The sequence below is a fragment of the Urocitellus parryii genome, chromosome 5 (assembly GCF_045843805.1).
Source record: "Urocitellus parryii isolate mUroPar1 chromosome 5, mUroPar1.hap1, whole genome shotgun sequence".
NCBI lineage: Eukaryota > Metazoa > Chordata > Mammalia > Rodentia > Sciuridae > Urocitellus > Urocitellus parryii.
The window spans coordinates 24,369,753-24,397,674 of record NC_135535.1 but is presented as its reverse complement, the minus strand read 5'-3'; positions in this window follow the sequence as shown (position 1 = coordinate 24,397,674).

Sequence of the window (27,922 nt, the reverse complement as noted above, 5' to 3'; positions counted from 1 at the left end):
GGGAGAATCTGTACAGACTTGTAAGGGCTTAATATGGGAACATTGGGAAGCTAGGCATTTCCTTATGAACCATTCCATGTAAAATATCGCTCTCTCAATGTAGAGTATGATTGGCTACATAGGGGAGGGAATTGTCTGATGGGGAGGGAGTGGGAGTGTTTGGAAAGAGAGTACCAGTAGAGTGCAATTAGGCTCTTGTGGAGTGTATGTCACTGGGGCTCAGCAGTGCTTGGATCACTGTAAGACACTCTATGAGAGCTGTTGGGAGAGAAGATCAGGGGAGAAACTTTTGAGATTCACCATTCGCCACCGCCAGAATCTTAAGAGTTGCTTCAACCCTTTGTTCATAGTCTCTCTGTGTATCTCAAGGCAAACTGGGATTAGGGATGCTGTCTACTGATGTCAGACATGCTTATGTTACTGCTGTTTACTGGTGACGAGTCCTTGCTTCCCCAATGCTGAAGTATAACACCAGAGAAGCACGCGGAGGCAAGTTTAGAGTGGAAAGTAGAAGCTTTATTAAAGGACAGCAGAAAAGACTTCTCCCTGGGCTGGGGTTGTGGCTCAGTGGTAGAGCACATGTGTGAGGCACTGGATTGGATCCTCAGCACCACATATAAATAAATGAATAAAATAAAGGTCCATCAACATGTAAAAAAATTAAAAAAAAAAAAAAGACTTCTCCCTGGAGGAAGAAGGGGACCCAAGAGGTGGAATCTGTGGAAGGGCAAGGTCTTCCCTTTTTTATAGCTAAGGTCTTCTTTCAGCTTTCCCGCATTCCTGTCCTTTGTTCTCTGTTAAATTGCAGTGATGGGATGTAGGTGGGAAGGCCCAAAGGGTGGGAGTCAGGTGGGCTGTAGGAGTAATCTAGGCAGAGAGGACTTTTGGATTAGCATCTCCACGTTTGCTGGGAGCTGCTTCATTTAACATTTCCTTGGGATGAGCTTGGGGCCTTGGAGACATTTTCAATTCCCCTTTTCCTGGACTCCATTCTCCATGTGGCCTTCATTCTTGATTTTACTGGATATTAGACCCGATTTACCTAACTACACTAACTACCTATCTGTAAATCTGGCTTCACTTGGAACCTGGATAGGACAGTGAAAAAATGGCTTTGGCAAAACTCAACATACTTGACCCACAGGAGAGGTGATTAGGAGCTACTGAGACCATAAAGCCTGTCAACCAAGTCTTGTAGAATCCCTAACTGCAGTTAATTATGGATGGGTGCCCATCATAGTCCTCCAGAAAGAAAGAGACATAAAGGTACACCTCAGAAAGATGTGAGGTGCTGAAGAGCTAACTATGGTGGCAATCCTGGGCAAACCTGAAACTGATATCTGTCTTGAAAATCAAGATCAGGTCCTTGGGGCATGGGTTGTAGCTCAGTAATAAAGTGTTTGCCTCACTTGCCTGAGGCCCTGGGTCTGATCCTCAGCACCACATAAAAATAAATAAAAATAAAAGATATTGTGTTCATCTGCAACTAAAACAATAAAAAAGAAAAAGATCAGGTCTTATTCCGCCTGTATGGCAGATTAATCACCTGAGATACTGAGGCAAGAGTTAAAAAAGAAAGTAAACTTTATTTAAGAGACAGGAGGGAGGTAGAGACAGACAGAGAGAGAGAGAGAGAGAGAGAGAGAGAGAGAGAGAGAGAGAGAGAGATATCTCCAAAGAGGAGGGAACACAGAGCGTATTTGTGCCCACGGGAGTGGGAGTGTCGTTCTCCTTATAGATTGTAAGTTTGCTTTCTTTTTTTTTTTTTTTTTTTAAAGAGAGAGTGAGAGAGGAGAGAGAGAGATAGAGAGAAAGAATTTTTAATATTTATTTTTTTTAGCTCTCGGCGGACACAACATCTTTGTTGGTATGTGGTGCTGAGGATCGAACCCGGGCCGCACGCATGCCAGGCGAGCGCGCTACCGCTTGAGCCACATCCCCAGCCCCTGTAAGTTTTCTGATCATGCCCACATGACCAAAAATTCAATCACTTGTGTTGAAAAGTGGGATCCCTCCTCTGCCCCAGAGGTGTTAGCAACCAGTGGCTGTGGAAGTGCTATCTACTTATTTCCTTTTCTTTGACAATCAGCTATCTTTCTTTTGCCACTGTCTCAGGTGGTTGTCAGGCTGGCTGGTGAGCTGGATGGGAGGAGGTAAGGTGTCTAGAGAAGTGCCTGATACATAGAATAAATGTAACTATATACTTCTGCTGTTTTACAGCATAAAAAATACCTTATTTTCATATACTGAAACATTTGTGACTTCCACTCATTTAACTCATTTTAATACTGTATGTAGAATACTGTTTTACTCATGATAGAAAAAAATATACACAATGTTTCACATGTGTTTTGTTTGTACAGAGAACTAAACTGCAAATGCATTCTGCAAAAAACCTGCTGCCTTATGTTACAAAGCTAAACCTTAATTCTTAAAAAACAAAAAAACATTATTTGGCTTAAGTTGGAATAAACATATATGCTTTTTCCTCAAACATTAGCTATTCCACTATGTGAGTGGGAGGGGCTTCCACTGTCATCAAAATCTGTTTTGGATACTATTACTGACTAACAGACTGCCTCCAAAGGTAGTAGTGAAAAATATCCATTGAATTATGTTACAAGGCTCTGTTGGGTCAGAAATTAGGACCAGGTATGGGGGGATGGCTTGCTTCTGCTTCATGTTCTCTGGTGTCTCATCTTGGAAGACTCAAAGACATGAGGGGGACTTGGTGGCTGGGACTGGAATTGTTGAGAGTCTCCATTCACATGTCTGACACCTGGGCTGAAATGTCTTGCACATTGAGTTCAGCAGGACTGTCAGAGTGCACATATGAGTCCTGTGCTTCCCGAAAATGTGGCAGGCTCAGGGTAGTTGACCATATAATATGACAGCTTGCGGCTCAGTGCAAGCGCTCCAGTGGGCAAGGCAGAAGCCTCACTGTGTGTTATGACTCAGCCTTGGTGGTCACATAGTATAGCCTCCATCATATTTTATTGTTTGAAGTAGTTACCTGTCTATCCAGGTTTCCATGCAGGCGATATAAACCTCACACCTTGATGGGGGCATGTAGAAGATGATGATGTCACAGGAGCAAGGAGCTTCATCTGCTCCTCACTCCCAGTCACATGTGCAAGGTAGAAGGATGCTGAGCCACTGAGGTGTTCCCAGGCTGCCCATGAATGTGGTGTTATGCTAGATTTGTGGGACCCCAGTAGACCTCCAGGAGCCAAATCTGATGCAATCACACAAGAGTCTTTATTGCAAGCTCCAGCCTGGACTCAACAACTGTTCCCGATGCAGCGGTCCCAGTGAGTGAGTCCCAGTCCTTTGTTCAGTGAGATTTTATAGGTTTTGGGGGATACTCTATGCATCACAACATCACACAGCAAATCATTCCATACCACAGGAAAATCAAACAACAACTCCTAACATTGATTAGCACATTCAATGGCGGGAAAAATTTGGGTAGGGGTGATTGGTTAGTACAAGAGGGGGATTCCTTTGAACTGATTGGTTTAGGCCACAAGGGATGTATGTGCTAAACTACATGGTTTCCCAACATGTTATCAACTACCATAAACTACTGGGGGGTCATCTGCCATTCCAGGTATTTTCCCTGTCTAACGCTAATTGAAGGTTTCTAGGGAGGTTGCTATGGGTCCTCACCTAGCCTAACTGAGTCAGGGACACCTGGCACCTCAGACCTCTCCTGTTATTTACAGACAAACAACTCAGCAGGGTGGGTATGTGCTTAGGAGTGCTCTGTGGGTTTTTCCAAGGACCAGGATCACGCTCCCTTCCTTGGCTTTGCTCTGAGATAGAAGCTGGTTTCTCAAAAATGGAGTCACATTAGTTTCTCAGTGAAAGGCTCTACATGGAGGCCAGGGCCACAGACAACTAGGTATATTGACACCCCAAGACCCATCCAAGCTGCAATTGAACCTTTGTTCTATTTGTTTTTCTATATTTGCATCCTGAACACACCCTTCTTTCCATTTCTCCTCCTGATATCATCAAAATATTTCAGTCTGATTTTGCAGGACTTAGACATCTTTTGTACAACTTTATATTCATTCCACAAATACCTTTGAAGAATTCCCATTTGTGATTAAAATATTTCATATCATCTTAACTCTCTAGAGATTCTGATCAGATTAAAATTGATATGTTTAGGACTTGGGACAGGTCAGGAAGGAAATTCCTTTTCCTATCACATAACATAAAGGTAGCCTTAGTTCATTTCAATGCTTTCCTAAAACCAGGCTTTTCTTTGAGATTGGTATAATCATTAAATTATGCATGAACATTTGTGGGATGGTGACAACATAGGTCTGAGCAATATCAATATCCAATTTATAACTTAAGTTGAACCTTTAGTCCACTCTGAGGGACCTACTACTGCCCACATTTCACATTGTGAAAATGAGGCACAGGAGGAAAAAGCAAAAATTGTAGCCCAGACATCCTGGCTTCCAGAGTCTTTAGTGTTAACAAGGAATTATCAATAAATCAAACCTTTTACCATTTTTAGAGTTTAATTGCCATTTGTATGACCATGGGCTTGATAAGCACATAGCATTTTGAACTGAAATAGCACATGGCCCACAATAGGGGCTGCCTTCTTACCAGCTCTTCAAGAGATCCTTGGAAACATTTTGCTATGGACAAAAATTTGTTAATGGAGCCATGTTCCTATAAGACTAAAGTTCTAAAAATTTGAACTTTCAAACTTGGAGTTATTTAAAATGCTTCCATCCCAAATCAGTATCAAAATGTGACAAAAACTAAAATTCTTAGAGGTATATTTTACATATTGAGAGAAATTTGGGGGATAAAGTTTATTGGAGAAAGTCTATGTTTTAAGAACATGATACATATATATATATATATATCTGGACACAAATAACACATATGGTTAAAACAACCTGATAAAGTATCTTTACTTTAAAACTTTTCTTGGTTCAAGGTAAAAAAGGCAAACTATTAAAATGACACATGGCAATTTTTTTTTTTAAGGCATCAATTTCTTCCCACTAAAGGGAGGGCAGGAAGAAGATGCCAGAGCAGCTCTGGGAGTCGAGAGCTACAGAGACGCCAGGCATGGAAGGTGCATGAAGCCTCCTATAACTTTGAGCATTTCTTACTTTTTGTGTGCACTTCAATTTACAAAATTCAGTGTCAAGAGAGCCCAGAGATAAGAGCAATTCTGCATGAGTGCACTATGCTTTTATGTAAGTATCATCCTTGAGATTGCACATCTCTGCTCCCCAAATCCCATTTGTTCACTCTCCATGAACTTCAGCTGCCACCAGGAGGAGCTGTTGGGTGGGGAAGCTGCATGGCATGTGGTGAAGTGCCCAGCCACAGCTGCATGCAGGCCTGTCCCTTCCCACTGGCCTAGCTCTTGCTTCCCTGAACATGGAATTATGGAGATGAAGCCATAGAACACTCTGGATTCTCCAGTGCCTTGCCAGAGATGTGTATTCTCCAACAGCTGCAACCCACCCTCCCCACACTCTCCAGGGAGGGCCTGAAGACTGAAAAGGATTCCTTCCTGCCAAAGCGACCAACTCAAAGTATATCAAATATACACTGGCTCAAGGGGAGAGTTTCTGTCTATACTACGCCAAGGGAAGCAAGTCCCCATCTACATTGGCTTAAGGCAAGTGTGTCCCCATCTACACTGGCTTAAGGTGAGCAAGTACATACAGTGAGCAGTAGAGGGAGGCACAGTGGTCTAGGCTGCTGGGCTCCAGCCCTTGCCCTGGTGCCAATTTCCGAAAAGAAAAAAGACTGCCTTTTAAAAATCTTTGAAACTTCAATTTTATTATACAATTTGTGGAAAAAATAAATTAAGAATAAATTTCCTACAAAGCATGGAAGAAAGAGCAGGATGGGCAGGGTCAGGGGTTGAGGGCATGGGAGTGTTCTAGGGAATGTCTCTATGATGTGTTTTGCAGGTGGGGGCTGAGGAGACTCCTCGTGGATGCAGATGTGCTCCTGCCTGGATTCTGTGCAAAGAAGCTTGAGCCAGTCAGCACACCTCACTACTGCACCATGATGTCATCATACACAAAGCTCAGGGTCTTCCAGCTGGCTGTCAGTTCTGTCAATGTGGGCATGGCATTTCCATTGGAGCCTCTCTGTTCCTGGACACTGGCCGAAGGAAGCATGGTATACAGCAGAGTTTTTGCAGGCATTTGGTGATGCTCCTCCTCAGTCTCTTCCAACCCCTGCTTCTGTGGTGGGATTGCCCTGTGGAGGTACCTTAGGAAGATGAGCTCTCCTGGGCTCAGGATTATGCAGGGAGGTTAGGCTGGGAAGGCGTGTGTCCCTGTTGAGGAAGCTGAGAGGAATAACAGGCATGCTGGCAATTCCAGCAGCCTTCTGCAAGGACTGCTTGGCTGCCTCATGCTGCAGCTTCTCGAGGGGCAAGGGAAGAGCAGGCTCACTAGAATACTTCCAGGGCAGAGCCAGGGAGGATCTGCTGGGCCCAGGTGATGCACAGGCTTCAAAACTGGAACTCAAAGCCTGCCCCCTGGGTTCTCTGGTGCTCCAGTATGAGGTATGTGGCCATCGTTTCATCCTTGAATCTTCGACGTGGTACGGACACTCAGGTACTATAGGGATGGTAACCCATGTCCACCATGATTTTCAAAATTGTGGGATCCGGGAGTTAGAAGAGAGCCTCACTCGAAGGACTGGGTGTGAAGCTTCCTCTCCCTGGCTCAGCCATGGGTACTCCATTATCTGCTCTAAGGTGGGCCTCTGTGTGGGGTTCACCGTCAGGATCTCATTGATGAGGCTCTGTGCTCCCTCAGAAACATGTGGGGGAATGTCATACATTCCCTGCGTGATCAGCTTCTTCAGCTGCTTATTGCTGGTTGCCACAAATGGGCATCTCCCTGTGAGCATAAAATAGAGAATGACGTCCAGGCTCCAGATGTCTGGGGGTTGAGGGGAGGCATTGAATTCCTTCCAATGGACAACTTTAGAGGCAACTTAGAGGAGAGTACCCCAGAACCTGTTCAGCTTCTTCCCAGCTGTGAATCTGGTGCTCAGGCCAAAGTCGATGAGTTTGACGTTGCTGCTGGCATCCACCACCACGTTCTCTGGCTTCAAATCAAGGTGCATGATATCCATCTTGTGGCAGTACTGCACCACATGCACGATCCACCTGAACAGTCTGTGGGCTCCTCCTTCCGCATGACATCAGGTTCCGGGATGAGGTCCCATAGCTGTCCCCCCTCTGCATGTTCCATGATAAGGTAGATATATTCCATGGTCTCAATGACCTAGAAGAGCTGGATCACGTTCCGGTGGTCCAAGGCTGCCATCATCACCAGTTCAGAAAGAAAGGGGAAGTTCCAGACCTCTTTTGCCAAAACCTTCAACCACAACCTCTATCACCTGGGCAAAGCCTCCCTCCTCAATGTCCTGCAGGACCATATAATGGTCCGTGAGGTGGGCTCATAGCAGGAGCCTCACCCCCTAAGGCACTACACTGCTCTGACTACGCTCTCTATGAATCTTAAGCTGGAATGAGGATGCTAGCTAAAATAATAATAAACCAAAACCAAAAAAACCCAAAAAGCAAAAGCAAAAAAATATATTTTAAAAACCCAAATCAAAAACCAATATCCAAAGACCACAACCACCAGCCACCAACCACCACCAAATGCACTAACTATCTGGGAGTCTGACAGGTCACCACCAATAGCTTCCTGTACAACAGACCCAGCTGCAGCTACCCTCTTAAATAACTACTGTTTGAAATTCCCTCACAATGGCTCCTTCTGAGCTCAAAGCACGAAATGACCCAGTCAACCCTGGGCATGACTCCCAGTGGTCATCTCACTTTGGGGCTTCCAAGAACTTTTCCACTTTCATGACAAGAAGAAAAAACTCTGGAAGATTTTTTCCTTTAGTACATTATGGTGACCCATATTTACTTGTTTAGGAATTAAAATTTGCAGGATACTTCAGCAGTCTTCTCATTTCAAGTCTGAAAATCCGTAATATCTTTGTGGCTTTGAAAGACCTCATCATAGCTACACTCAAGGTTTCTGCTTCTTTGCTGCCCTGAACTGAACAGTTTTCCTCCCCTGGGCCCTTGCCCCATGATGGACTGACTGCCTTACCTTGGGCAGAGCAGTAGAGTCAGCTATCTATGAACTGAGACCTCTGGAACTATTAGTCCCAGAGAAGCTTTTTCTCCAAGTGGGATCCGGGAGTTTGAAGAATGCCTCACTTGTTCTTGTTGGGTGTTTTGCTCACAGAGACAAAAGAAAGCTAATTAAAACACAGCGCCCACCTTGACAAATGGACGTGTGTGTGTGTATGTGGGGGGGGGGGTGTGCTGGGAACTGGACCAGGTCCTTGCACATGCTGGAGAAGTTCTCTTAATGTGCACATTCCCATCCCTGGGGTTGGGGGTTCCTGGCCTAACCAGCTCTCAATATATTATATTGAGGCTGAACTGTCAACAGGAATTTTGGAGGGATTCACACATTCAAGCCATAGCATGTGACAAGAGCTGAGGGAGTTGGTCCCCACTAGATGTGCCCTGTGTGAGGGGAGTCCTTCAGGTTACATGAAAGGACATTAAACAGGAGTTTAGATTTTAATGAAGATAGAAAATTTCTGGGAAAGCAAATTTATGACAATTATAAAAGCTAGGGTTACTTTTGTGTTCTATATGATGTAAGAGAATAATGTATGAAAACACCACAATTTTATCCTATGATATTGAGTAAATCAGTAACTGAGAGGGAGGGGTTGGAAACAGCAACCACATCTGTACACTGCTGAAGTCATGTTGGTATAGATTCACATCAGAGTGGCATCTCTCATGTGAAATGGAACCTCATGGGAACCATAAAAAATGATTGTAGAACACACCCAAGATGAGACGTAAGGAATTAAAATGTTTCACTACAATCATCAAGTAGGAGGGAAGATGATCATATAACAAAGCAAGTTATATTGAATCAAAGCTTGTGCTGTCTCCTTAGAAGAAAATAAGGCACAGTGAGCCAAGGGCCCAGCATGTTGTCCTTATGAGGACACAAACCACACAGTGTTCTAAGGCTTTCTAACAACAGTGAAATAAGGAAAAGAGTTTGCTGTAATACACCTATGTCCTGCTAGGAATTATTCTACTTGCAATGTGGTCGTTTCTGGCCAAATCACTTCAAGTTTAAAGTTGACCAAATGCTTTTCCCATCCTAGAGCAATTTAGAATCCAGTACACTAGTTTTCTAATCATTAAAACCTAGTCATAGAAAGTCCTGTTGAAAGTAGCTTAGGTTCATAATCAGGTAATTGAAGCATTTTTATTTGTGTTCTAACAAAATATTTAAAGTAGGCAATTAAATTCTTTTTTGAATCAAATTGGATTGCATATCTCTAATTTGATATTAGTAGTAACAGGGAGTCTTCTACCATATTTAAAAAAAAATAGTTTGGGAAACAGTAAAGCTCATTGGTACAGCACCTGCCTAGCATGTGCAAGACCCTACGTTTGATTCCAACTGTGGAAAAAATAGTTTTAAAAATCCTTTCATAATCCTACTATAGAATCATCCACCTTCCAATTATGCATTTAAATATTTCACTTATTGCTATATGTGTTATCATCACAGATCAGTAAGTTATCCTTTATTACTCTAAAAGTTTGCCTTTTATTACCAACTATATGCTGTGTGTCCAAAAAACCCAACTTACCACATAAGATAGTAATGATTCTTAGTGCTTTCTTCCAATTCTACCATCTCTCACTTTTATTTTTATTTACTCTTTTTAGAAGAACCCTCACTTTTATGTAAGATGAGAACCAGAGCAAGTGAACAAGAGAAATGGGTTAGTGGCTCAGTCTCTCTCTCCCTCTCTCTCTCTCTCTCTCTCTCTCTCTCTCTCTCTCCCTCCCTCCCCCCCCACACCTCCCTTGCCGCCTTTGGAACCAAATATGATTTAATCCAGGGGTGCTTTACCACTGAGCCACATCCCCAGCCCTTCCCCCCCCTTTTTTTTTAAATTTTGAGACAGGATCTTGCTAAACTGCTCATGGCCTAAGTTGCTGAAGATGGTCTCAAATTCCTCCTGCCTCAGCCTCCTAAGTTGCTGGGATTACAGGCATGTGCCACTGCACCTGGCTCCATTTCTTTATAACAGATGAGAACTAAAGGAAACATGCTGGTTTTATGATTCTTACTTCATGAGTAAAAACTGGCCTCACCAGCATATGTTTTTCTGGTTCTAATCTGACCATGCTCCTTGACCTTTGAACTGTTCCTGGCTTCAAGTATATTTTGTGAATACATAAGTTACAGACACTGACTTCTGAACATGTGGGAAATACACGAAAATAGCTCATAATCTTATCACCCAGATAGAGCCACTGGGAACATTTTGATATAGTTTAGAAAGAAGAAAATAGTCAAGAAAATACATGCATATGCAAATTTGAAGTAGAATATAGCCATATACACATATATATATATAAACAAATTGAATACTTTTTACTTTATGAAAATCAATAAAAATGAGATATGCTTGATTTTGAGGAAAATATAAATTATAACTATCAGAAGAATAAACAGCAGAAATCCTAAGTAGGCCTATAATGAGAAAAAAACAATCTGAAAACATTTGCAGAAATCGACTTCCGTGATAGAGGTATCATTATGATCCTTATTTTATGTAATGAGAAACTTGAAAGTTTACACAAATAATTGGCAGAGCTGGGACTTGGCAATAGTTTCCATGCTCATAATTGCCATGCTCTTTGTGGCTCAGGTCCCCATCAAGTCAAAGCTCATACAGTGACAACATAGTAGTTTCGTAACAATCAGTAACCCACACCTATTCTGCTAGCTTGGGCTGGCTCTGCATGAGTAGGGAGAGAAAGGATTCCATGCAGAGGGGACAGCATGGCGTAAAGCAATATGCTGTAGATAATCAATACGTTGCCATCTCTACCAAACTCCTCAAGACAGTGCACAGAGACATCATGCTGCTTTTGACAGAAGGCAACAGTTCTCAGCGTCTTTTCCTTCTGCTATCATGTCACATTAGGATGGCAGCGCTTTGGCAGAAACCTACTGTATCCTTCCTTAATGAGTTGTCAGAGGTTCTGCCATGCCATTTGTCTTCTGAGCACGTTTTTATGAAGGCTGTCAGTAAAGAGCAAAGATGGGAATAAAAAATATATTCACAAGTCAGCAGGAGGTTGAGAATCTGTTCATTCAGAATCAGCAGGGGACCGTGGGAAAATGCCCATTCTTTGAGCATGGCTGTGAAGGACTACCATTCAAGGGAGCTAAGAAAGTCTTCCCCTATTTTAAACTCACAAGAGCCTTCTGTGGGACCTCTGTCTGCCTACAGACAGAGAATGAAATACAATATAGCAGACATCCTAATTGAAGAGTTCAATCTTACTTTTGACCACTCCCCCAAAACCAATTCAGAGACAGATGAATCTGATTAGTATCAACTATATAGAGAGGGCCACCAGTATGGGGAATGAAGTTGACAATTACATATCTCAGGATAATTCCCACTCAAGCTGCAACAGAGGATTTTTCTTGTTTCACTGAGGCTATTAACTACACTAAAATTTAAAATCAAGGGGGTTTTTTTGGTGGTGATGGTGTTTGTTTTGTCCTGAAGTTCCTATAGTTTATGTTACAAGATCTAAGGAATAAATTTTGAAGGCAGATAGATCCTGGCTCTGTGGCTTATTTCTCTGGGGCTTTAAGCAAGTTACTTGCAATTCTAGCTAATAATACCTACTTCACAGAATTGCTGTAGAATTAAATGAGATAATGTATGTAAATGTCAGTATAGATGTGTTTAATAAATGACAATCATGATGCTTATGATAAATATTATAAATATATAAATCCAAGATCAGTTTAGAATTTCCTCCCAAAATAATAGTTACCTTGAAGGAGATGAAAACTTTTTATTAAATCTAAATAATTATGAATAAATGAATTATAAATATTTTGTACCAATATTTTATCTTCTGTATGGCCAATGATACAATCTAACCTGTTATATAATTGAACAGAAAGCAGAATCAATTTTTTGTTGTCTGTCTTAATTTATCACATTTCTAGTTGCTCTACTATACTTTGAATATGAGTGTTCATGTAACTGCTAATCTTGTACAGAATATAGTTTTTAAAATAATTACATTTTGCTATCTAACCTCCTCAATATATATGAAAATATATATGTAGTTTTATCTACAAAAAAAAGGTTACTTATACCAAAAAGCTAGCCTGTCCTTTATTTTAGGACTACTTATATAAACTGTGTAATTTAAAGCATAGTTATAAATCAAGGGATATTCTTTACTTTAATCTTCATTCTTCTAGTTATTAATCTACACTATTAGAAAATAATATTAAAGCTAGAAGGTTTCCAAGATTTTTATTTTAATCCCTTCATCAGACAAATGTAAAAGTAAGGCCTGGAGAGGTCAGAATTATTATTTTATCTCATCTTGACCTACATATATGGTAGTTACCATGAACAAGACAATGTAAATAAACATTTGAAGGCTATATTAACTGCATACCAGGGAACATGAAATTTCCCAAAGCTGAATTGACTTGACCAAACAGCAATGGTACCAAGCTTAATATTTTAACATTTTTTGTCTTCAGAATCGCAGCAACCATAAATAATAATACAGCCTGGGAATTACTAAATATAATAGAACTAAAATTTGGTATGAAATAATTCTTGATTTTCCTGTATTAACTGGTTCTCCACACCTAAGGATAAATATCAGTTATTTGGACCATTGGGAATAACATTCGATGCCTCATTTCTATAGTTCCTTAAGTAAGTTCCTTACTTAATGCATGGAAAAAGTGTTGTCTAGTGCCTTAACCTGAAAATACTTCTGAGGGACCCTTGTTTTAGCTGCTGTATAGAATTGTGGTTTCAGAATCACATTTAGTTTGGTGAAATTTCATGTTTCCTGGTATGTGGTTAATATATCCTTCAAGTATTTATCTATATTATCTTGTTCTCTGTAAGTGCAGCTTATATAGATCAAGATGAGATAAAATAATTCTGAATAGAAGATTATAAGAATAACAAAGAATCACTATTTTTTCAGCAAGTCAGTTGATATCATTGCATAAAAAAGTACTAATTATGATAAAGACAAAAATAAACTACTTAACCTTACACTTCCAATAAATTTTCAGCAATACACAAAGTTAGGCATGTAATCAGTCATTCCCAATCTAGACTATTTCTGATTAGTCAGCTATTCTGAAGCAATGTCAATCTTAGTAATTACATTATTACTATTCTGGCTATTAAATGCTCTGTTTGTTCACTACTGAAAGCTCAACTGATCTGATACATAGCCATGTTATACTTAGTTGTGCGTCTCCAATTAATGAATGCTCAGAATGCAATTTTTTCTAGCTTATTTATTCAAAGTAAAACACAATTTACAGTGAAAATTTGGATCAATTGAATAATGTATCTCTGAGATGTATTCAGTTGAAGAATCTGTCCCTGGATATTTGTAGTAAAACATACTAAAACCTGAAGTCAAAGCATCATACTAGCTAACATTTTCAGGGAAATATTCAATTTTCAAAGAGAAGCCCATGGTGACTGACAACAGCAGGAAATGCATTTCCCTGAAGAGCCATCTGTGCTTTAATGTCACACTATACACCCTCAAGGTTAGTGACATGAAGAATATTCAGTAGCCAGAGATAACAAATTACGCTCCTTCAAAAAGTCAGTGACTAGTAGGTTTGCTGCATTGATGATAATTGGCTGCAGCATATGTCTATCCATTGTGAGAAGTGAAAGAAAAGTGTCTCAAAATAAAACCACTTAAAAAATAAAATTTGAATTTGACCCATAGGGACAAATTGTTAAGTTGATCTGAAAATTCTTCCCCTTTCAATCAGTGTTTTCTCAACTACAGGTGACTGTCTTCCAGACAACATTTGGTAACTTCTAGAGACATTACAATTGTCAGGACACAGGGAAGAAGTTGAGGATGCTATTGAATTCTAATGCCGTGGCCAGACCCAGGGCTGCTGCTAAATTCCTACAAACACAGGATAGAGCCCACCCCTACCCTAACAAAGAGTTAGGCAATCCAAAGTATCAATAGTTGCAGAGTTCTGGAGATGGTTAGTAGTGATGTTGCATGATAATGTGAATCTACTCACCAACACTGAACTTAAATGATAAATATCATTTTTTGTATATTTTACCACAATAATAAAAAAAACCCACAGTGCAGAGACTGAGAGCTTTATGTTATTGTGAATCCTTCTGCAAGAAAAGTATTTAAGTTTGATAGGAAGGCCAAAAGTACTCTGCATGCAGTAAAATAACATTTAATAAAGCAAACAACTTTACTTTTGTCTTACAAACCATATTTTATTCTTTCTTGACTTGCTTCCAAATTCCTTTCAACTACTAGTGAATGATCTCAAACAATAGTTTCCTTGCCTGCCTGTATACTGCTGCCATAAAAATGAAAATAAAAACTAAGGAGTTTTAGGCTCAAACTAGTTGGACTTAGATGTCAGTTGCAGGCAACCAAAAGTCTTGACAAATAGAAGAGGCAACAAAGAAATGTGGGCAAACACAGAACGTAAGGAAGCTTTATGTCACAGGACTGCATGGAAGGAAAGACTATGAAGCAACATCCCGGTAACACTGAAGAGAGGAATTGGTCCCAAAGAAAGGCCAGCACAGGTGTCCACTCAGCAAGTCAATCGCGTGCTGCCTCAAATGAGGCTTCTCCAGATCCAGCATCTCATGATTTTATAAATCTCTGAGTTGGACCCAGGGATAATTAATCGCTTTGCTTACGCCCAACTTAACTTCCAAAGTAGTTTTATCAGTAGCCCTTCTCTCCCAATTTAGTCAATGATAGTTAAAATATTTCTATTGGAACAGCACATATTATTAATCACTCTTGCTGATGCTGAATTATAGTGTATCAACAAAACCATAGCCTTTCAAATGTTATTAATGTCAATGAAAATGAAGCTCTAACACTGGAACGCAGTAAATGAGTCGAAAGTGTCTTTTCACCTGTATGACAGACACATTGTAAAAATATGTCTTATACAACTTTCACTAAAATTATTCTTTTGGGTTCTGTAATAACAAGTTGGAAAAAAAGATGTTTATAATCTGTCAAAGAAAAATCTGCATCCCAACACTAAGATTTTATCCACAAAAGAGGTGGTAGAATACATAGGGAAATTTTTTAATGACATCAGGTATAAAAAATAAAAAGCAAGAACTACAAAGATAAATACCCTGTGCATCAGAAGCATTAATATTTGCTGCCTGGCAGAGACACTATTAAACAAAATCAAAGGTCAAATCATAGTCTGGGATAGTATTTCTCAGAAGCACAAAGATAGCACCTGGGAGCTCTAACAAAACACTGGTTTCTAGGTCCTTATTTGAACATATGCTATGATTAAATTTCTTTTTAAAGACTTTAGCCTAAGAGAACAATCAAAGAGACACAGGAATAGGCATGTACAAGGTATTCATAACCCTGTTGCAATTACAAAAAGTCAAGACCAACCTGAATGCCCAAAAAAGGGATGACCCCAAATGATGCAACAATGTGGGCCTGAGCTTTGTGCAGCTATTAAAATATGGAGGTAGAAAAGCTTGTGTTGTCCCACGGAAATATTGCAAAGTGAAAATAGTCCAAAAAGCTTCAGTAACATCTGATAACTTGTATGGTTAAAACATATTGAAAATAATGCTGTAAGGGAAATCATTCAAAATGTTGATAGCTTTTATCATCAAATGCGGATTTGGGATGTTTTTCTTCCTGTGTGTTTTCTTGGCTTTGCTAAGTTCTTTGAGTTACCCATGTATTGTTTTCATGGATTAAAAACATTACTATGAAAACAAATGTCATTTTGTTTTGACAAATAAGATAACAAACTTGAGTTACAAGAGCATTGCTCCAGGAATGAGAAAGAGTGGTCACAATGAGTTTATGAGGTGATCTAACTAGAACCGGTGGGCCTTTGTTTACATTGGAGTCATACATTTGATAAGGAGAATGTCTTTTGAAAGTTAGAAAATATTCTTTGTTGGTTACTGGGGATTTCTTCTGCATTCTTGTTTATACAACTAACTTCCTTGGCAAGATTTTCTTTTCAGGGAACAATGATAAATTCAGCTCCAATGGAATTCTCGTAAATTCCAAATTAGTCACGTTTATATTACTGTGGATTTATTATGATCCAGAACAAAATAAGCAAGAACAGTATGTCCCCTTTCCCCCACAAATATATTGTCTTAGGAAGAAATAAGCTCCTTTGATCTCATATGAATTCCTATTATTTGTCATGGATTAAGACCTCAATATTTGCTCACATATTAAGTCAAAATTATTCATAAAACAAGTGTGTGATGGTGCTAGCCTGTGTCATTCATGTTCACAGATTCCAGATTCTTGCTGGAAAAGGCCATGCCACCTTGGACACTGTTATGGTTAATATTTTCAAATGGTTTGTTGATGAGCATTTGTGAAATATTGAAGCAGCAAACAGGCTTCAAATGGCTGTGGGGAAAAATTCTTCATGCTGAGACTCACTCCTTCCACATTATGTCCAAATGAAAATAGGCTCTTCACCACCTTCCTCATCCGCCCGCTAAGGGGAGGTGGCTCAGAGATGTCCCACTTTCACCTTCTTAACCTGCAGAAGAAGACTCAGTTCTCAATGAATGTGTGTAAAAGTGGAAACTTTCTCTGATACAGAAGAGAGAGACGATGGTGCAGGATGTTGTTATAATGTTCAGAAATCAGGGAATTCCTTGGAGTGAGCTAAAGTCAGCTCCCTTGCTTACTGTCCAAGTCTGTCTGCTTATAAGTCTTTGAAGCACGAACAAGTGTGTGTGTGTGTGTGTGTGTGTGTGTGTGTGTGTGTGTGTAAAGACTGACAACGGCTGACTGAGACTACATCATACATGCGGCCAATTTTTTGCAGGATTCTGAAGTTCTGCTTGATAATTTTGATTATAACAAAATGGTTCACGTTAATTGCTTATATAGCTAAAGATATTGTTTCTACTATTATTATTCTAATATTAAGACTGCTGGAGCTAGGTGCGGTGGTGCATGCCTGTAATCCCAGCAACTCAGGAGGCTGAGGCAGGAGGATCTAAAGTTCAAAGCCAGCCTCAACAACTTCAGGGGGCCCTGAGCAAATTGGGTTCAATAGCTGGTACCAAAAAAAAAAAAATTAAGAACAAATACATTCCCACAACCTCTCAAAGGGTTATGTGATTAGCCTCCTTGATGGATCCCATCTTGGGTGAACAACACATGTTTAATTGTAGATATTCCAAAATCTGAAGTGTTCCTCGTCTCAAACATTTTGGATGAGACATACTCAACCTATAATAAGTTCTTTCCTAAGAGTTAATAAGCAAAGTTATAAATTTCTAACTTTTGTTTTACATAAGGGTCTCACTATCTCACTATATTACCCAATCCTACCCTAGCCTCCCGAGTAGCTGGGACTCCCGAGTAGCTGGACTACACTGAAGCCGGCCTGAGTTTCTCTTTAGATACTAAATATGTAATTTTTCAATAAGAGAGTTTTCCTTAAACCACACATTTCTCAACTGATTTTTCTATCATTATTTATTAGATCAACCTGTGATATCATTTCTTTGCTCTCTCTTCAGTCATCCATGAGATAGAATAGAAATGGAAAGAAAAAAAGGAAACCTAGAAAAGAACAGAAAGAACTTTTCCTCCCAATTTTCACATTAAAATATCACATAATAAAATTTGATGAAAATAACTTTCTATTTACTTAGACTGTTGTACTGAAACAATTAGAAGATGTCTGGAAAAAATTAAAATTCTTTCCATCTATGTTTTTCTTTTGTATTAGTTTCTATTACAATAAAAATTAAAAAACTTGCTTCCACCCATTCTCTCTTTCAAAACAATTCTCTCTAAATATCATAAGATGAGGCTGAGCCAAGTAAGAATGGAAAAGTCAAGGAGTCAAGGGAGTAGGGGTTTGGGATAGTCTGTTGGCATCAAGCAAGTGAGAATATTATCCAATGGAGTGGGATGGGGGTGGTCATGATGATGGAAACTTGGTTACGTGGAGGGAATTGATCAAATAAGTAAAAATATTGCAGATGAAGGGAAACACAGATGAGAAAATTAGAATGAGTTATGTGAAATTGAAGTGGAATTTTCAATAGGGATAGGAAACTAATACAGATGTGGTTACATATGTATGTACATGTACATGCACATATCCTCTAGTGGTGTCTTGTGAGAGGACCTGCGAGCATCAACACCCCAATACCAAGCACCTTGTTGGATCAGAAAGTGATGATTACATATCAAAGGAGCACCAAAGACAGTTAAAAGAGGACTCTCCCATCCAAGCATGGGACAACTGAGGCACAAATATAAATAGTACCATATCACAAATCCATGTAATAAAATAGGGATCCATGAGTCCTGAAAAGAAGTGATGAGCATCATTAGCCAGCCACACGGGCACACTCCTGTAGTCTGCTATTTGGGAGGCGGAGGAAGGAGGATTGCTTGATCCTTGGAGTTCAAGGCCAGCCTGGGTAACATAACAAGACCCTGTTTCAAAACAAGTAATGAGCATCAAAATAAATAATCATAACATAAGTCACTAAATAAAATAGGATCCTGAGTCCACATTACATAAGTAAATGAGTAAGCGGGAAAGGTTGTATCTTTTTCTTACAATGGATTACAAACTAACCAGTGTCGATGGAGTCAGTAAGTCACTATTTGATGCAGGAAGCCACCCGTGAATTACTTGAGGGTTTCACTCATTATGAGGAAGCCAGGGAGATTTAAGTTTAACCTTGGGAACTATTTGTGACTCCTCCCACTCAATAGATTACCCAAGGCACATGACCAGGGAGATCCCTCAAAGTAGTTCCAGAGATGGGCATAACCCATTGGGAACTGAACAGCCCACCTTCTACCTTTTGTGGCAAAGAACATTCCATGGCAAACGTTTGATATTCCCCAATATAAATAAACCAAGCATCGGCTCCATTTTGCTTTTTTTAGTGTGGAAGCTCCATCCGTGTGACCTGCTAGCCCCTACTTTTTAAAAACTACTTCCTGTCCTGAGGTTTTTTCATTGCTCTATTTTTCTTAGACTTTATTCCACAGCCATCCCATTGCACCAAGAGGAACCCTATTTCCATGGCCCACGCAGGATGTCAGCAGTAATTTGGCAATTATCCTGGTGACTGGTTCAGACAAGAAGCATAATGGATACCAATAGGTAGTGGACAAGGTTTGATGAAAAATTAGATATGTACATAGCCTCCAAGAACATTCACAAAATACATATTGTTACCAAAAAAAAAAAAAGAAAGAAAAAAGAATAACTTCATAATGGAAAAACCTGGCAGATAGTTTCCTAATCAAGAGGTCAGAGTTTCTATCACCAATAAAGGTTCAAATCAAAACATGCCACCTGATAAGACACAAGAACACAGCACTGCTTCAATAATATTCCTGCCAAAAATACATAATGAATTTCATCTTAAGAAAACATCAAATAACCCCAAACTGAGAGAAGTTCAACAATGTAACAGGTGTGGGTAATCGGCAAAAAAGTCAAAAGTCATGAAAGTCTAGGAAATATTAAGGAAATATTCCTAACTGAACGAGACTAGGGGATAAAATGACCCTACAACCTGTGATCCTGGATGCGATACTTTGAAGGACATAGATGGGATCACATGGAATTTGATTGAAGATCATGGATTAAAGGGTAGCATTGTGTCATTTTGTTTCCCTGATTTTGATTTTATATAGGAAAATGTCCTTCTTTGTAAGGAATATTTTGGCATGAGGGAGCATCCCATTGGCAATTTATTCCCCAATGGTTCAGGAAGAAGGGTATGCTTGTAGTATATCTGTAAATTTGAAATTATTTCAAAATAAAACCACAAACATGTGCTTCCCTCCCATGAAAGTAATTCATTCATCCATTTTCTAGGGAGTGAAATTAATTAATTGTAGATAGAGGCAAAAAAGAGAAAGTCAACACACTTTTTCACCATTGATGAGGTTTTCGTTGTCCAGGAGCATCATGAACATCTGCATTGAGACTAGAAAGAGCAGGGGATATGTTATGCTCAACAAAGGTAGCATCTTCAATTAAGCTTCGGTTTAGAAGAGATTACTAAGCATTAAAACTGCAGTTTCAAACCTTTACTGGTTTCCTCACCTGTAATTCTATTGTATAGCATGCCTATAGAACAGTCTAGATCAGAGCTGAGTCCGCTCATTTTCTTCAATTTGTTTATTCATCCATCCCATATTAGCAAGGTGAAACACTCGCTGAGACACCACCCAACTGAGTGAAGGTCTACACAGGCAGGAATCTGCCATCAGAAGGGTCAGCAGCTGCATAGCATTCCAGAGATGATTTCCTGGGCTTGGCATGGCTAGATACCTTCAGAGATTGTGCTCCAGAAGAGCAGCCTTACATGGAGAAGAGCCTTGCATGTGAAGGAAAAAGTTCTCACTTGGGTGCCCAGTGCCCAGCAGAGCCACATACCAGTGCTGGGGACACAGCTTCCCAGAACTGGTTCAATTGCTAAGTTGCTCAGGCACTTGGAACACTTGGAGAGGCAAGAGGGAGCCACCAAGCCCCGCTGATTCATTGCCAAGCCACCCAGAGAGAGGCACAGGTCATCCAGCGGCCACCCTTGTGCATCTCACCACACTCTGCCAACATTTACCAGTAAACATGGACTGAACTTTATGCATCTTACATTTTAGGACCTGAGTGTAGATATCAAATACATGTAGTCATGTATTGCCACAAAGGATAGTATGTAGAAAATACTGCATGAGTGGTGCAAGTATTGCCATTAAAGACATCTTTTATGTCTTCCCTTGTTTGTAGACTCAGATTAAACATCACCTCTTCAGGAATCCTTCTCTGACTTCTGGAGGGCACCGATTTACTAATCACACATTTGCTGAAGTTTGGATCTCCTTGGAAATTTTCATTACATGGCAACTTCACCACAGAAATTTTGCTACAGCTGTTTTCCTGCAAGGATTTATCAGTTCAGCTAAGCTGAATAGCAACTTGGAGAGTATTTCATATTAGGATACCTAACACTCTTTGCTGGTAGACTTTCCATTACAAGGCATTCATTATCCTCTCTGTGAAAATTAGAGCTGGCCTCTACCTTTGCGGCTGAGTGAACTCACTGTGGTAAACAGCCCCCAAACCTGCTTTAGATATTGGCAGTTTGGGGTCTATTTGACATTTGGCAAATTGGTGGCAAATTTAGGTAAATTAGATCTCCCTGACATGAGTTGGTATTGATCTCCACCCCTCCATCTCTCCATACATTTGCCCAGTTCATTACCTTACAGCACATCATAGCTGAATATTTCTTTGTTTCCTGAGATTTTTTTCTACTAAATTATACCTTCCTTTTGGAAATTTTGTGTCCACAGCCCATAAAATCATGACTGACAGATAGGGTAAAGCCAAAATCAAGAGGAAGCAAAGTGTTCATAGGTTTTACTTGAAAGAGTAGAATAAACAAAGTATTGAAAATAGAATTATTTGCTTTTATGGGGCAGGATGGTATAGCAAAGTCTATAATTTTATCTATAATAAATTTACTAAGTATCTTGTATTTTATTATGTGTCTTTTGAAACTTTTTTTTTTTAAGTTTTGTTTTGGTACCAGGGATTGAACCCAGGGGCCCTTAACCACTGAGCCACAACCCCAAGCCCTTTTTGTTTTTTATTTTGAGACAGGGTCTTGCCAAGTTGCTTAGGTCCTCACTGAGTTGCTGGGTCTGGCTCTGAACTTGCAATCCTCCTGCCTTAGCCTCCAGAGTCTCTGGGATTACAGGCATGTGCCACCTCACCAGCCTGTGTCTTTTGAAATTTTACTAGCTCTAACCATGTATATTCACAGCAATTTGAAATGAAATGGATAATTTCCATTTTATCTCTCATCTAGCTAACCAACCCCCTTGTTATTGAATTGGCCGCTTTATCTCAGTTTATTATTATTTTTTTCTTATGGCAAGGGGATTCTGATTGCTTAAGTAGTATTTATTTTCTGCACCATTAATTTAGTACTTATCTACAACTCTGAGGACTGATACCTTCGTTGTGAATATAATACTCCTCTGAATTTACCATAAGAATTCTGAAGGTGGTGAACATTTTCAGATATATCTGTAGTAATCCAGCTATGGTCTTACACATTTGTTGCTTACTTATTTTGCTCTTTTACATTCTATCAGAGACTGTGGTGTAATATAAAATCCCTATAGCTGTATACAAATAGACATTAATTGTTCACTTATAAAAGGTACAGAAAGAGTATTTCCATTCAGTTCGAAGCTCTCCTCCAAATGGTGACCCAAGGACCAAGTTTCTTTCTTCAGCACATAAGTTCTAGGCCATCTTGCTCATCTGCATCAAGTTAGGAGGGAAAAGGGCACAGAGGGTCATTCATGGAAGCTTTTGATGGTTCAAGTCTAATAGAGAACACATCACTTTTCACATTCTATTATCTGGACTACAGTAGCAGCTGGGAAATATAGTCCAGCTGGGCCCAGCAAGAAAAGCAAGTGTGACCAGGGGTCTCTGCCACACTTGGAAAAAAATACTCTACTAATTAGGTTACTTTTTATTATTTTACTTGCTCTCTTATATGCTATTTTTACTCATTCTATTTTCGGCTATATGTTGATACTGTCATCAACTTTTATTAATCATCTCTTTTCTTTATCATTTATAAGCCATGCTATACTAATATAACCACTGTTAACATTTTTATCTCTACTTTTTGTGTGCACAAGTTTATATGCATTTTAATATTCTTGAAATAGTATATAATATTATTGTATATAATATTGCTTACTTAATATTATAGCATAGACATTTGCTCAATCTTTGGAATGTTTCAGCAGTAATATTTTTAAAGGCTGCATCATTTAGCTATCTATATCATATTCTTAGATATTATACCATGATTGTTGGACATTTAAATAGTTTTTTGATGTTTCGCTATTTTAAATATCCATTAGGAATATCATATATATATATATATATTTCATATTGGTGTGTATAAAATGTTCAAACTGCTACAAATTTATGAAGTCCAAGTCTATCAGTTCAATTATTTATTAATTAAGAAATTCACTAATATATTCTAGGAGTTCTGTTATGTGCTAGGGAACGTCTAATAGTAGTAACACAGAAGTTAATGAGTTAAAACATGGTAGCTGGTGTAGTGCCTGTTGCCTATGTAATAGAACAACTAATGACCTACAGAAGACCCTAAAGCTTCAGACAGAAAATGCCCATTTGAGCTGTATCATGGAAGTAAGATGAGGAGGAATTTTTCAGGGAAAGTAAATAGGGAAAGAGATTTCTCCATAGAGAGAATATCTTTTCTAAGTACATGGAATTATGAAAAGAGCACGGCCCATTGTTCAGGGCCAGGCTTTGTGATCTATGGGACAATGTTATGGTTTAGATATGAAGTGTCCCCCAAAAGCTCATGTGTGCAACAATTCAAGAAAGCTTAGAGGTGAAATGATTTGGTTATGAGAGCCTTAACCTAATCAGTGCATTAATGCTCTGAGAGGGATCAACTCTATGCACATAGGGTGGCTGGAGGAGGTGGGTCACTGGGGGTATGACTTTAGGGTTTATATTTTATCCCTGCTTCCTGATTGCCAGGTCCTGAGTGCTTTCCTCCTCCACACCCTTTTGCTATGGTGTTCTGCCTCATCTCAGACCCAGAGCCAGAGAGTCAGTGGTCTATGAACTGAGACTTTGGAAGCACGAGTCCCCAAATAAACTTTTCCTGCTCTAAAAATGTTCTTGTCAGATCTTTTGGTTACAGTGATAGAAAAGCTGATTAAATAGGACCAAGAGTGGGTCTGCTGGTAATGGCAACCAACAACTGTTGGTGAGCACCCACTAATGCATCCAGATCCCTATTTTGTTTTGCAGGAGGAGAAGTGGGAGATACCGCTGGCAACTGTAACATGAAGAAGTAGAATAATGAGTTTTATTTTATTTATTTATTTATTTTATATCTTTATTTATTTTTATGAGGTGCTGAGGATCGAACCTAGGGCCTCACACATGCAAGGCAGGCGCTCCACCACTGAGCTACAGCCCCAGCACCATGAGTTTTATTTTTAAAAATCTGATTAATTGGATACATTTGAGGGATGAGGAAAGTGGAGGTTATACTGCGTAGGAGACTATGGGAAAAAATCCATGGGGTTTGTTTTGTGTGTTAGATCAGTGAAGTCCTCAGTTATACCAATTAATTTTCAAGTGCTCATGTGTCAATCTGAAATTTTACTCAAAACTCACTACTGCCACCCTGTGGAAACATGGCAAAGAACTGAACCAAGTTTAAATTCAACAATGCTGGTCAGTAATGTTCAGTTGAGCGGTTCCTGACATTTTTACCCCCAAAGGTTTCTTTTATTATCTACCCTGTCATGGAGCTGTCTGTGGGCTGTGTGTGGACTATGTGGCACATAGTAGGAACTCCCTGGGGCACTCCCCACAGGGACTGACTGCAATGGAGGTGAACTTCCCTCTCAAGCCCTGCCTAAGACCCTAAGACCCCACAAAGCACCTGAGATGGGTGTAACTTGCCAAGATACCAATCAACCTGATGACTGCAAGACATCAGGACTCTACCCTTGAAACCCTTGAAACCCTATTCCTGCCTTTGATCTAAATAAATAAACCACCTTAAATAAACCACGGGAGCTATTTTCTTTTTGTCTAGTTCGAGAATCCTTGTGGATTAGATCTATCAGGTGCTTTGCTATTTGTAAATATATTTCTGAGTGTTTGTGTTTTATTATTTGTTAATTATTTGAGATATTAAGATTTTAGGGTGCCTTGGACTCCTCTGGGCAGAAGAACTCTCAATGAGACGCTGGCCATCTTCGATCCCAAAACTACCCTTTGAATCTATAATTTTAAAAAGTTAAATACAACTTATTAATAAATTAATCTCTTAATTTTATAAATCATATGCAAATTCTAATCAGGGTTTCAGATCTAATTCATGATAATCAACCAGTATTTGTATTTTGAACTGATTTCATCTAATAAAAAGGAAAAAGCATGAAGTTTCAATTGAAGTTTTAATCAGTCTATACAATCTATATTAAAATAAATGTACAATTTGTTAGTTGTTTGTTTTTTAATAAAGTAACTTGCAAAGCCTCAATTCCTGCTAAGTGAACCAGGTCTGGGGGTTTGTTTATAAACAATTGATCTCCAGTAGACAACTGTATCCCCTATGGGACATTTGTTATTTTGGGTTGTCATAACTTTGGGGGAAAGGGGTTGCAACTGATAGCTAGTAGGTAGAGACCAGAGATGCTGCCAAGCAGGCTCCAATCCACATGACTACTCACATAATGAGTTATTTTACCAAAAGTAGTACTGAAGTTGAAAACTCTGATCTAGGCGAACCACAGCAAGTGAAATGACTTTTCTTTTTTAAAATGTTTAGTTTAATTTTTAATTAGGGAATATATCCAAGTGCTCTAAAATAGAATATATAAACATGTATGCAGGATTGGAGTGGATATTTCTCCAAAGAAAATATAGTACTAATGGCCAACAAATACATGGAAGGATATTTAACATCATTAGACCTTTGGGAAATGCACATCAAACCACAAGATACCTAGCAGATACACCCGCTAGGATGGCTCTAATTAATACTAAGACACACTTACCCATATCTCTAAGTTTTTCTATACCTATACTTTGGGTTAATTCCAATATCTTCAATCCCCATCCAACATCACATCATTTTTCTAGTTTTCTCTTTTTTCATGTTTGCAATCCCTTCTCTGGTATTTAGATGCTTGGTTCTAATTCTTGGTTCTAATTTTTTTTTCCTTTGATTAGTGCTCCTGCCACTGCCCTTCTCCTGCATGCCCTCCTCACCCCAATTGGATGAGCCAGGTCATCCTTCTGCATAGGCATCCTCCTCACTTCCCTTAAGCACCACAGGGGCCACACCCTTCACCCTGATGTGGACACCCTTTCTGCCCCACTCAGGCTCCAACAGTCTATGTCAGATCCCCGTCTGGGGGATGCTTCACCCTGCTTGGTCTCTGGGAGTGAGGCTGCCCCTTGACCTGTTTGGATATGACGTGTCCCTCCAAAGCTTCTATGTTAAAGTAAGACTATTCAGAGGTGAAATGATTGGATTAGGAGAGTGATCAGTCCATCCTAGTTTGAATGGACTGAGTGGGTGGTAACTACAGCCAGGTGGGGTATGGCAGGCGGAGGTGGGTCACTAGGAATGCTAAGGTTTTGCTTCCCTGCAACTCCTTCCCCTGACCTTGCCATGAAGTATGCAGCCTTTTTGTATGTGCCTTCTTGTCATGATGATCTGCCTTATCTTGGCACAGAGCAATGCAGTCAGCCCACCATGGATTAAATCTCTGAAACTGAGAGCCAAAATAAACTTTCCCTCCTCAAAGTTGTTCTTGTTTGGTATTTTGGTAACAGCAATGAAAATCTGACTAACACAACTGCATGGCTCCCAACCTCACCTCCTCAAGCACCAGATTCCACACTGGACCACCCACGACATTGGACATTTCCCTCCTCCAGCTCAGGCTCTGACACCCACACTGGGTTGCCCCCTCCTGTGGATGCCCTCCTCCTCACCCAACTTGGACCACCTGTGTCTCCCAGCACGCATGCCTAGTTTGAATGGCTCTTCCTAATGGCTTTGAGACTGTTATGCCCTAAAATGTTCAGAGTAGGGAGAGGAAAAGCTTTCTATTAATTCCTATCATTCATTACCACTCAGGGGAAAAGGAACAATTAACCCTACGCAGTGAGAAAAAAAGTGGAGTGAGGGCTAATAACTTACCCCAGTTCCCACAAGCAGTAAGTGTTATAGTTTGGATTCCAACTTAGATTCAGTTTTAGCCCCAGAACCAGCACTATTAACCATTCTGCTCTCTATCTCATAAAACAATCATATAACATATTAAATATTCTAGAACAATGTTTTAGGAACATCTTTTGCTCCCTTATATTATATACTGTTCTTTTCATGTAACCAGCATGTAAACACATTTTACGTGTCAACTCAGATTTCCTCAGCCTCACCTGTGTCCCTGGTTCTTGGCTGCTGATTCTCCCCCAGCTGCCTCCGCAGTACACTGTGGCCCAAGCTTCCTCCACCTCAAACTGACACCTCTGGCTCCTACGACTCCAGCAACTATAAGGTCTGGGGTCTGATTTTCCCAGCTCCACCTTGGTGTGGAGGAGGTAACTCCCCACAACTGAACCAGTGGGGGCCAGAGGGGTCTGGCAGATAAATTCCCACTGCATGTCTCTCTCTGATGTTTTCCCCAAGCATATTTCTATCAATTCTGTCCAAAGAGTCCCACATGCCAAGCAAATGGCTGTGTCACTTTGAAGAAGCAGTGGCCAGCCCAGAAATGTAAAACCTAGTATTTGCTTCCTTCCTCCTGGTCTTACCTTTTGGCCTCACTCTCATGGCCCTGGGATTGTGCCTGCCATACAGCATTCACGTTTAAATTTTTCCTTAAGGTCCATTTTATAGAGATCACAGGGGTTCTGCCACCATAGGAATGATTTCTCTCAGATCAGAGGAATAGAAGCAACCATGTTTTCCCTGAATGATTGGAAGTGTAAAAATGGGAAAGAAATTGTGAATCACACAGCCAGTCAGACTTCTCAGAGACAAATGTGCAATCTCTAGCAAGTGTACAAGACACTCCACTTTTTGTGGGTGGGTTTCTGTACTATAACTTTATATGTGG